We start from the raw sequence: 13,254 nt of genomic DNA on the forward strand, positions 1-13,254 counted from the left end.
CTGTTGTTTTCCTCTATTTCTTTGCATTGATCACTGAGTAAGGCTTTCTTATCTCTCCTTGCTATTCTTTGGCACTCTGCATTCAGATGCTTATATCTTTCCTTTTCTCCTTTGCTTTTCGCTTCTCTTCTTTTCACAGCTATTTGTAAATAAAAACAATATAATGCAAAACAGTACTGAAAAGTTAATCAAAGACAAACCTAATCACAAAACACACTGACATGAAATAAACAGAAACAAGAAGAAGGGGAAATTTTAGCACACTAACATAAACTAGTATAATGAATAGAAAAGGATGAAGCATTTGACCTAACTTACATTAGAATAGGTAGATACTGAATTTTATAATGTGAAAAGAATATGGGTTCAACTGTCTATAAAGTTATAAAGACGAACTATGTTCCAGGCCATGAATTAAATCCAAAATTCTTAAAAGCAGGGATTGTACCAGTATTTTCTGATTATGATAAAAAATACTGAATAAGGAAATAAAGTACTCATTCAGAAATTAATATTATTCTAAGTAACTACTGGCTCAAGGAAATAATATTAGCTATTATCTCTGTAATTATTTTGTTCAAAGTACAGTGTTAGTTATGTTACATATATTCTCTCATTTAACCCCAATTAATCATTAATAAACCAAGAGTCATGTTATTATATAGGGAAGAAAAAAGTTGAGAATAACCTATCCAAGATCACAGAGGTATTTAGTTTGCAGATAAGACAAATGAACCCACATCTGAATCCAAAGCTCACACTACTACACAGAAATGCCCTATTACTGTTAGAAGTCAAGTATAGGCAACTACCTGTGCTCATTTTTCTCTATTTATAAAATTTTGTAGGAGGTGCTGCTATGGCTTCCAGTGGGGCCAGCGTGACCTCTGTGGGCTCAGTAAACGAAGCTCCCAAAATGCCAGACAACGTGGGGGACTGACTTCAGGACGTCTACCGCTTCGCTACCGACGGGAATGACTTCCGGAGGAACTTGATTCTCAATTTGGGACTCTTTGCTGCTGGAGTTTGGCTGGCCAGAAATTTGAGTGACATTGACCGAATGGCACCTCAGCCTGGGGTCTAGCCTGTGAATACACATGGAACCCCTGTGCTGTACTCGACCCCTTCAAACACAGCATCCAATATGTGACCATCACAAGACTCGCTCCGATGGCGGGTGAAGTTTGATTCAGATGGCACTTCCCTTCACTGCCTGACTTCCTTTTCTTTGCTGAGTCCACTCAGGACACCCTTTTCTGGTCAGCAGGCAGGTTTCAGCTAAAGTGTTGTCTTCTGTTCTGTAAAATGCTGTACATAGTTCCTAAGTTTCTTCAGGGGATGATCTTTGCTCTTGTCCTGAGGAATAATCTAATGGTACAAATCAAGTGTGTACACAAAGACAAAAAAAAAATTTGTAATAAAAAGTGGAGAAGACTAGAATTCTTCCTCAACACATGTTCTAAAAACGTCTGTTTATATTTCAAACTTGATAATCTCCTAAAAAAGATTCCTTTGAAAACATTCATATTCTTGAGGGCAATTAAAAAGAAAGAAACCATAAAATCAGATGAAGTAGGGAATATAAGGTAAACATGATTTTCTACCAAATTTATTTCTAAAAAGTCACTATTTTCTGGTATTTAACTGCAATCCATTAGAGTTTCATGGAATCTTGGCCAGTATGGATTTTGTCTGCCACTAGGTGTAGGCTTCCCTCATAGCTCAGTTGGTAAAGAATCTGCCTGCAATGCAGGAGACCCTGGTTTGATCCCTGGGTCAGAAAGATCCCCTGGAGAAGGAAATGACAATTCATTCCAGTATTCTTGCCTGGAGAATCCCCACGGACAGAGGTGCCTGGTGGGCTATAGCCCATGGGGTCCCAAAGAGTTGGACACGACTGAGCCACTAAGCACACAACTGTAGGCAAGCCCTTAAGCCTCTCTGATTTGTGGTTTCTTCATGCATAAAATATATGGATATCTAAGAGCTCTTCCAACTTGAAAATGTTATAATCCTGTGACTTTAAGGATTAAAAGTATTTAAAATTTTGTGGGATTTTTTACACCTGAGGACATTACTAATTCTGTTTTTAAAGCTGTTCTGTACATTATTTCTAACTCTAGTTTCTTCTTTCTTTTCTGCATCCAAAATACAGTTTTATCTGTATCCTTTAGGGGTGCTTTGTATTCAAGTGTAAACAAGGATAATGCCAAAAATGGAATGTACAAATGTTGTCACTTGAAAGAGTGCTGTGCTTTGTCGCTCAGTTGTGTCCGACTCTTTGTGACCCCATGGACAGTAGCCCACCAGGCTCCTCTGTTCATGGGGATTCTTCAGGCAAGAACACTGGAGTATGTAGCCTATTCCTTCTCCAGGGGAATCTTCCCGACCCAGGAATCAAAACGGGGTCTCCTGCGCTGCAAGAGATTCTTTACAAGGTGAGCTATCAGGGAAGCACTGAGCTACAGGGAAGCCCCACTTGAAAGAGAAGTACTAATAAAAAGAAAATAAATGAAACATTGTTTTTCTGTGCAGATTAAGCAATCTAAAGCAATTTTATAACTTCCACAATCCAATCTTACTATTCTCATTTTACTAGTAAAGTGGCAACTTATTTTTTAATCTCCTCTGTGTACTCCCAATGCGACTTTTGCCTTCCTAACACCTTGAATCCCACTTCTTGGTACTTCATGGAGTTGAAAGTATTTCATAAACATGTATGATGATCAGAATCACCTAAGACTCCTGTTAATAATATACTCAATACTTGGCCTTACCCCAAACCAAAACTGAATCAGAAGTTCTAGAAGCCCCATGGCTCGGTATTTCATTTTTTAAACAGGCACCTGAGATGACTCCTGTGATGAGGTAAGTCTGGGAAATCACAGTGTAGAGAAAAGATCATGGGCTTTGGAGTCTGACATATCCAGTTTCAGAACCTGGCTCTGCCCTTTATTATAGGTGTAACTTTGGGCAAGCTACTTAACATGAGTCTCAGTTTTCTAAACTACAAGATTTGAATACTAGCTATGCTGGAGATTGTAATAAAGTTTACTGTGCTTAGCCATTCTGGCTGCTCAGTGAGTGTTAACCTCTCTTTCCTCCTGCTTTGGGGTGACAAATGCAAATACTTAAGAGTATTCTGATGAGCCCCTTACCCTAATGGGTCCACTTCCATTTCTAGGGCTAAAAATCTGAGTAGCAGATAATTTGTTAATGCATTATTTGGCTTGGCTAATTTAGGTCTTAGGGAAAAGTATAATAATTTCTTCTGGTTTCTGAAGACTTATTAATGAAGCCCTCCTATCTAAAACAGATACACCATTATTCTGAGCTTCAAAGCCCAAGCTTTATTTGCTATAATAAATAGCAAAATTTACTATAAATTGGCAAAATTACCAATTACTATTTCCTCATCGGTAAAACAAGTGGTGCTTAAATGTTTGCTGAACTGAACCCAAAATATGTTACTGATAACATAATTGTTAATTAAAACAATTAAACTTACATACAGTCTTACAAACACCCTTATGAACAAAAAGACAGCAATAACGGCTTGCAAAAGAAACAAGACATAGGACTTGCTCAAATACACAATAAAAAAGAACTTAACACCCAAGCAACATCAACTGTATCTTAACACGAAGTGTATTAGACAAGTTTAGAACTGAAATTACTTAGGAAAAAACAATCTAAACTACTCACTCATAAACTATGCATGCATATACAGACACAGATACATATATTTTAAGATATCATACGTCTACACACAACCTGGCATGGCAGCAAGGTTTACATATTAAAAAATGAGAAATATAGTTGTAATTACAGCTCAACTGGAGAAGGAAATGGCAACCCACTCCAATATTCTTGCCTGGAGAATCACATGGATGGAGGAGCCTGGTGGGCTACAGTCCATGGGGTCACAAAGAGTCGGACACGACTGAGCGACTTCACTTCACTTCACTTCACAGCTCAATAATGAATCGGAGAAGGCAATGGCAAGCCACTCCAGTACTCTTGCCTGGAAAATCCCATGGACGGAGGAGCCTGGTAGGCTGCAGTCCGTGGGGTCGCTACTAGTCGGACACGACTGAGCGACTTCACTTTCACTTTTCACTTTCACACATTGGAGGAGGAAATGGCAACCCACTCCAGTGTTCTTGCCTGGAGAATCCCAGGGACGGGGGAGCCTGGTGGGCTGCCGTCTATGGGGTCACACAGAGTCGGACACGACTGAAGTGACTTAGCAGCAGCAGCAGCAGCTGTATATATATTAAGCATGTGTTAGTCAGTCGTGTCCAACTCTTTGTGACTCCATGGACTGTAGCCCACCAGGATCCTCTGTCCATGTATTAAGCATAAACACTATTAATAAGAGTATTCGACTAAAACTGTTATATTAACTGTCCAGATAAGCTACAAACTGAAAGACACCTAAACAAATTAGAAAAAAAAAACAAAACTCTGGCAATATTCATTCAAGACAGAGAAAAAGTTATCCTCAATTTTTAAAAAAATAAACAAGAAAATAACAAACACCAAATCCTGTTGAAAGTAATTTAAAGAATCATAGCTTTTCTCTCAACTTATTCTTTAATGCAACTATTTTCTTTCATTTAGTTCCGGTCCTTTGCTTATTTCCATATATTTAATATTTTTACTGCTATTTTGAATTAAATCTTTTTCCATTATCATTTCTAACAAAGAAAACTATTAAGTTAAAAATATATACTCTGTTTAATACCACCTTATTAGATTATCATTGGTTTTAACAAACCTTTTTAGTGGTTTCCTTAGATCAACCTAGACAGCATATTAAAAAGCAGAGACATTATTTTGCCAACCAAGGTCCGTCTAGTGAAGGCTATGGTTTTTCCCATGGTCATGTATGGATGTGAGAGTTGGACTGTGAAGAAAGCTGATCGCCGAAGAATTGATGCTTTTGAGCTGTGGTGCTGGAGAAGACTCTTGAGAGTCCCTTGGACTGCAAGGAGATCCAACCAGTCCATTCTAGAGGAGATCAATCCTGGGTGTTCATTGGAAGGACTTATGCTAAAGCTGAAACTCCAATACTTTGGCCACCTCATGTGTCGAGTTGACTCACTGGAAAAGACTCTGATGCTGGGAGGGATTGGGGGCGGGAGGAGATGGGGACGACAGAGAACGAGATGGCTGGATGGCATCACCAACTCGATGGACATGAGTTTGAGTGAACTCCGGGAGTTGGTGATGGACAGGGAGGCCTGGTGTGCTGTGATTCATGGGGTCGCAAAGAGTCGGACACGACTGAGCGACTGAACTGAACTGGCTGAACTGAACTTAGATTACCTAAGTAGATGATTATATCACCTATGAATAGTTCTGTTTTATCCTTCTTTTGAATATCCCTTGATTTTGTCTAAGTTCATTAGCAAACTCTTCTAGAATGTAAAATAGAGGTGAAAACAGTAGGCATACTTTTAATGAGATTGCCCCTAATATGTCTCTATCAAGCATGATGCTGGCTACTGGTCTTAGACTATTTTTTAATAATATTAACGACACATTCTCTTATTTCTATTTCAGTTTTTAATTGATAATAGATACTGAATTTTGTCTAACGCTTTCTCAACTTTTCCCCTAACTTTTTAATTAGAAATGAGTATATATTCACAGGAAGTTACAAAAATAATACAGAGGTCCCATATACCCTTAACCCAGTGGTTACATCTTACACAACTTCCTGTAAAGACCAGGAAATTTATACTGGTACAATGCCCAGACCTTACTCAGATATCACTGGTTTTACAGGTTCTCACGTGTGTGTGTGTCTGTGTGCTCATGTTACACATTTTATTACATGAATAAATTCTTGTATCTACCAGAGTAAAGATACCAGTTCTTCACCACCAGGATCCTGCGTGTTGCCCTTTTACAACCATTGACCTCTCCCTCACCCTTCTTCCTAACCCTGGCAACCACTAATTAATCTCCATTTCTACAATTTTGTTATTTCAAGAATGTTATATAAATGAAATCATATGGTATGTACCTTTTCCCCACTCAGCATGAATTCCCTTGAGTGTGTATAAATAATTCATCCCTTTTAGTTTAGGAGTGTTCCAGTATACCGTGGTGGGAACATACCACAGCTTGAAGGACATTTGCTGTCTAACTTTTGGATATTACAAATCAATGCTGTGAACATGTATATACAGACTTCTGTGTGGACATGCATTTTCAGTTCTCTGGGACACATGTCCAGGAATGCGAATGCTGGGTTCTATAGTAAGTGTATGTTTAGGTTTTGAAGAGATGGCCAAAGTTTTCCAGAAAGGCTGTATCATTTTACTGTCCCATCAACAACATATGAGAGAGCCAGTTTGTCCACGTCCTCACCAACACTAAGTAGTGTTAGCATTTTTCACTTTGGCTACTTGTTATGGAAATTAAATAGTCTTGATTAGGCTTCAGAGACAAAGCAGAGTAGGCCTCCGACCTTCCTTCTAACCTGCCTGGACACTGCCCAGATGGTGAGTTGACTGTGAGTAATTGCCTGCTGTGAGTGCAAGACTTGCAGCACCATATAGAAGATGGGGGAGGAATCTTGAGATTGTTGTGCCCCTGGAGGGGGCCTGGACAACCAAGCCCCAGGCTTAGCAACATTCCAAGTTTTACATGACGAAACCAACAGCGTTAACATAAAACCAGAGCTGCAATTTGGTCACAGATTATAAACGGGAATCCCAAACTGCAATCTTTGAAGTCTCACCCATGGACCAGACGCCCTGCCTGGGATCCTTTCCCAATTGGGACTCCAGATGTGCTGACATGGGACTTCCCAGCGTTGTTTAAATCTGGATATTGGTAAAAACACAATTTGGTGATGTATTCTCTGCTCTATTTCTCTTTTAATATTAGTTTATTGAAAGTAAGTTAGATAATTCTCTAATAAATATTTGTACTATTTATTTGTATATAATGAGTGGCTTATTTTGTTAACAAATCCTTTGAACCTGAGACCAAAGTGAAAACTTTCGGCAAAACAGTATTCTAAAAGGCATGTAGACATCTCTCACTGGGGTTTTAATTTTCATTTCTCTGACAGCTAACCATGTTGACATGTTTTCATACGCTTATGTGTTTTCCATATATCCTCTTTGATGAAATGTTTGTTTGGACATTTCTTTTTTCTTTTTTTATGATTTTTTTAAAATTTATTTAATTGGAGGCTAATTACTTTATATTATTGTATTGGTTTTGCCATACACTGACATGAATCTGCCCTGGGTGTACATGTGTTCCCCATCTTGAACCCCCCTCCCACCTCCCTCCCCATCCCATCCCTCTGGTTCATCCCAGTACACCAGCGCCAAGCATCCTGTATCATGCATCAAACCTGGACTGGCGATTCGTTTCATTCTAATTGGACTATTTTCCTTTGTTACTGTTAGGTTTTGAAAGTTCTTTTATATATTCTAGATACAAGTCCTGTCTCAGATATAGGTGTGCAAATACTTTTCCACACCATCTGTAACCTGTCTTTTCATTTCTATAACAGGATCTTCTTCATAGAGCAAACATTATAAACTTTGATGAAGTCCAATTTATTTTCTTTTATGGGTTTTAGTTTTGGTATCTGGTCTATGAACCCTTCCCTCAGCCCTCGGTCCTGAAGATTTTCTCAAATCTAAATTCTAAATGTTTTAGAGTTTTATATTTAAATCCATGATACACTTTTGATTAGTTTTTGTATAAAGATTAAGGTTTAGGTTGACCTGAGAAACCTGTATGCAGGTCAGGAAGCAACAGTTAGAACCAGTCATGGAACAACAGACTGGTTCCAAATAGGAAAAGGTGTACGTCAAGGTTGTATATTGTCACCTTGCTTATTTAACTTATATGCAGAGTACATCATGAGGAACGCTGGGCTGGAAGAAGCACAAGCTGGAATCAAGATTGCTGGGAGAAATATCAATAACCTCAGATATGCAGATGACACTACCCTTATGGCAGAAAGTGAAGAGGAACTCAAAAGCCTCTTGATGAAAGTGAAAGAGGAGAGTGAAAAGGTTGGCTTGAAGCTCAACATTCAGAAAACAAAGATCATGGCCTCTGGTCCCATCACTTCATGGGAAATAGATGGAAAAACAGTGGAAACAGTGTCAGACTTTGTTTTTTTGGGCTCCAAAATCACTGCAGATGCTGATTGCAGCCATGAAATTAAAAGACGCTTGCTCCTTGGAAGGAAAGTTATGACCAACCTTGATAGTATATTAAAAAGCAGAGACATTACTTTGCCGACCAAGGTCCGTCTAGTCAAGGCAATGGTTTTTCCCGTGGTCATGTATGGATGTGAGAGTTGGACTGTGAAGAAAGCTGATCGCCGAAGAATCGATGCTTTTGAACTGTGGTGTTGGAGAAGACTCTTGAGAGTCCCTTATACTGCAAGGAGATCCAACCAGTCCATTCTAAAGGAGATCAATCCTGGATGTTCATTGGAGGGACTGATGCTAAAGCTGAAACTCCAGTACTTTGGCCACCTCATGAGACGAGTTGACTCACTGGAAAAGACTCTGATGCTGGGAAAGGTTGGGGGCGGGAGGAGAAGGGGACGACGGAGAATGAGATGGCTGGATGGCATCACCGATTCTGTGGACATGAGTTTGAGTGAACTCCGGGAGTTGGTGATGGACAGGGAGGCCTGGCGTGCTGTGATTCATGGGGTCGCGGAGAGTCGGACACGACTGAGCGACTGAACTGAACTGAACTGAACTGATGAATTTTTTCATCTTGCATGTCACTTGCTAGTAGAGATTATTTTTTAATTTCTTCCTTTCCGATCTATATGTCTTTAATCATGTGTTTTGCATATTTTAAATATTTTTTTTCAACTGTTTAATACAGTGGACTACATCAACTGATTTTTGAATACTCAATCAGTCTTACATCCTTGGAATACAACCCACTTGGGTCATGGTATATAGTTCTTTTTATATGTTGCTGGATTTGTTTTGCTAATATTTTGTTGAGGCTTCTCTGTCTATATTTCTAAAGGTACTGATGTGTAGTTTTCTTTTCTGTACTGTCTTTATGTTTTGGTATCAGGGTAACACTGGCCTCAAAAGATGACTTGTGATATGTTTCCCCATCTATTTTCTGGAAGAAAATATGTAGAATTCATGTTATTCTTGATGTTCCAGATCCTTCTTTTATCACTTCCTTTCTGCTTGAAGAACTACCTGCAGTCATTCATTCACAGTCTTACTACAGTCTCATAGCTTCCCTTCATCCGAGACTGCTTTGGTTGCACTTTCATGATAGAAGGATATTTTCACTAAGTATAGAATTTGGAGTTGCCAGTTCTTTTCTTTCAGTACTTAAAATACAGTGTGCCATTTCCGTCTGGCTTCCATCATTATTCCCCTGTAAGTAACAGTTCATTTCTAACTGCTTTAAGATTCTTTGTCTTTTAGTTTGATTTTTTAAAACATTTAATTGTAAAATACATGTAACATAAAATTTAACATCTTAACTACTTTTTAGTGTACAGTTCAGTATGTTCACCAGAGACTTCCCTGATGGCTCAGACGGTAGTGTCTGCCTACAACGCGGGAGACCTGGGTTCAAACCCTGGGTCAGGAAAATCTCCTGGAGAAGGAAATGGTAACCCACTCCAGTATTCTTGCCTGGAGTATCCCATGGATGGAGGAGCCTGGTAGACTATAGTCCATGGGGTCGCAAAGAGTTGGACATGACTGAGCAACTTTGCTTTCTTTCTTTCAGTATGTTAAGCATATTCACATTGTTGTGCAACCAATCTTGAGAATTTTTTCATCTTGTAAAATTTAAACTCTATAGCCATTAAATAATTTCACGTTTCCAAAGGTTTGATTTTGATGTGTCTAGGTATGGATTACTTTAGGTTTACCTTATGTGGGGTTCAATCAGCTTCTTGAATCTGTAGGTTTGCATCTTTTGCCAAATTGGGGAGATTTCAGGCATTATTTCTTCAAGTCCACCTTTTTTCTCTGCTCCGAGACTGTGGTGACATGAATATTAAATCTCCTGTTAATGTTCCCCAGAACTCTGAGACACGCTTCATTTAATTTTTGGTTTATTTTTACTCTGATATTCAGATTGATCAATTTCTACCACTCTATCTTCAGTTTTATTGATTCTTTTCCAGTCATCTCCATTTTTTTTTGTTTTGTTTTTTTTTTTGGCTGTGCCATATGTGGGATCTTAGTTCCCTGACCAGGGATCAAACCTTTGCCCCTTGCACTGGAAGCCCAGAGTCTTAACCACTGGACTGCCAGGGAAGTCCCTCTGTTCTTCTGTTGAGCCCATATAGTAAGTTTATTTTGGTTATTGTATTTTTCGGTTCCAAAATGTCCATTTTCTGCTTTATTTCTTTTCTGAGACTAATTCATTTGCTTCAAATTTTTATACTGGCTGTTTTATTATTTTTTTATTGGAGGCTAATTATTTTACAATATTATATTGGTTTTGTTTTAAAATCCTTGTTAGACAACCAGCATCTAAAGCATCTCAGTGTTGGTATCTGGTGCCTTTTTTTTCTCATTCATGATATGATTTTCCTGGTTCTTAAGCGAACTTCAACTGCAATAATGGACATTTTGGGGAATTTAAGACTCTGGATCCTATTTACTCTTTTTTAGCAGGCAGTCTACCAGCTGAGGTGTAGTGTGAGGGCAGGGTAAGTGTGTATGTTCCGCTTCCTGCTGGGCTCCGCCAACACCACCCTGGCAAAAGTAGAGCAATGACTCACACTGCCTTTTTGCAGATGGGTGGGATGGAAGTTCAGCTTCACTCTTGTTCCTAGTGAAAGTGGGGCACCAACCCGCACCACCCCATTGCCACAGAGTAGGGGTGTAAGCTCAGCTCCCTGACAGATCTCACTGACAGTAGGGAGAGGGGAAGTGGAGGGTTGACTCACACTGTTTCATTCCTGCAAGGCAGAGAGGAAAGTTCAGCTCCCTTAAAGACCCAGTTGACAACAGGAGAGGGGAGGGGGGGAGTGGAGTGCCAATCAGCCCTGTCATCCACCACTGTTTTGCCTTGTAGCTACCAGATGAGGGTGGCACCTGGGCCTTACTGCATCAGGGGAGGGGGAAGCAGTGTTGACTAGGCCACCTCCAACCATCTTGCTCTACCTTGTTGATGCTGGGTGAGGGTGGAGGCTCAACACTTCACTAACACAGGGCGGTGGGGAGGCTTAGCCGGGACACACCACCTTAGCCTGCCTCACACCACCTTGTTATGTCTCACTTCTTTCAGGTTGGGGTGGAGGCTTAGTGGTTGCTGGACCCCACAGACACTACTCTAGTGAGAACACCACCTCCTTCTGTAGGGAGTGGGACAGGGGTGGTGGTGAGGGAACATTGGGTCCCTGCACAACCTGCCAAAAGCACCCAGCAGGGGGAATCAAAGTGCTGTCTGCTTTTGCTAGGCAGGAAGGGAAGATGAGGTCTCTCAGCTGGGACCTCATGGGGTGGAGGAATCCAAGCACTGCCACTTGCTGCTTAGGAGTAGGGTGGGGTTTTTCTGTTGGTGTTTGGCTATAGTAGGGTGTGTGTGTGTGTTTGTGAAGTCGCTCAGTCGTGTCTAACTCTTTGCGACCCCATGGACTGTAGCCCACCAGGCTCCCCTGTCCGTGGGATTCTCCAGGCAAGAATACTGGAGTGGGTTGCCATTTCCTTCTCCAGGGGATCTTCCCGACCCAGGGATTGAACCTGGGTCTCCCACATTGTAGGCAGATGTTTTACCGTTTGAGCCAAGGTTTACTGTTGTTAACCTACCCTTCCCCCCTGCAGTCTGGTTAAAGAGAACTGGCTTTTTTTGGAGTCCGTTTTGTCTGTGCCTGTTGTTGGTTCCAGGTTGGAGGCTTTTACAACACCCTCCAGGATATATGGGAGGTGATAAGAACACCCAGAGACTTACTATTTGTGTTATTCCTTTAGTCTCAAAGTCTGCAGGCAGTCTGCCTTCTTATTTCCACATTTCAGAGTGTTTCTGTGCTTGTTTGTTAGGTGTTTTAGTTGTAAAGGAAGACCTAAGGGAAAAAAAAAGACTCCTCCATCTTGGCATAAACAGAAGTCTCCTCCAAATGACTACTTTTTATGTTGAAATAACATTTGTGTGTGTGTGTGTGTGTACATGTTAAAAGAAACTTTACTGGGTGTTTGGGGTAATAACATTTATTTTCTAAGTTTCCACATTATGGTTAAAAATGCACTATGAAAAACTGCTATAACATCATAAATCATAATTTTCCCCTAAAGATCCAATTATGTTTATATTGTTCCTGGCAAATTTAGCTTGCTTCATGTTATTCAATTGTCTGTCCACATCAATAATTTCACATTATAATATTCCAAAGGAAAGAACTCTATTTTATTCATTATCACCTAGTAATATACTACACAAACTCAGGACAGCCAGGGGGGGAAGATGACTTTAAAACTCATTTTGAGCTCTTCTTTTTAATAATCTAAAGCAAATTTTATTTTTAACTTGCCAGTGACACCTCTTTAAGTAACTCCCCTTACTGCTACCAACATCCATTTTGATAGCTATTCTTCTTGAATTATACCAAGAGCCAACAGGAACTTGAAGGAAAGAAGGCAAACAGGGGTTTTGCTTTGCATTTTTAAGGGAACTTGAAGGAAAGAAGGCAAACAGGGCTTTTGCTTTGCATTTTTACTCCTTTAAATGAAACTCTGTATATCTCACATTAAGAGATGGATTCTTGGAAATGTATTTATTTATATTGAATTTCAGAGATTGTAGACTTTTTGTTTTGATTTGGTCTTTGATTTATTGCTATAGTCTTGCTTTAAATAAGAAACTATAGTATAACAAGACTGAAGGCTGAAGGGACTGTAAGGAAAAATACCACCTCAATTTTTGCTTTCTTTCTATAATTTTTTAAAATTAATCTTTTACTCCTAGATGTGTTTCTTTAGAAACTCTGCTCTAGCTGGTAGATGGGCCCAGGTGATGAGGTATCCTAAGATATTTCCACAGAATGTAGGTCTCTATTCACTCAGTTGGAAAGCTATTGTTTTAGAAAAAGCTTTTTATTTATCACATCTAAAAATGAAGCAAATCTCTTAAAAGTGCAAACTGAAACTAAATTTTCTGAGAACAATGTATACAGCATGACATAGGTAAGCATCTTCTATATCAGCATTACAGTAAAACTCCATTTAAGTTCCCTAATCAGCAACAAAACATGCACAAGAATTA

General features: G+C 39.6%; 1 protein-coding gene and 1 pseudogene across 8 annotated transcripts in view; one reads left to right on the forward strand and one right to left on the reverse strand.

Moving 5' to 3' along the window:
• Positions 1-13,254, reverse strand: part of RPS6KA3 (ribosomal protein S6 kinase A3) — a 161,437-nt gene that overhangs the window by 87,161 nt on the left and 61,022 nt on the right. The gene's annotated exons all lie outside the window — the stretch shown is intronic.
• LOC148773238 (mitochondrial import receptor subunit TOM6 homolog pseudogene) lies at positions 860-1,118 on the forward strand (annotated as a pseudogene).

Source organism: Moschus berezovskii, chromosome X (genome assembly GCF_049115385.1).
Source record: "Moschus berezovskii isolate FMDL1 chromosome X, NW_MosBer_1.0, whole genome shotgun sequence".
Classification (NCBI taxonomy): Eukaryota; Metazoa; Chordata; class Mammalia; order Artiodactyla; family Moschidae; genus Moschus; species Moschus berezovskii.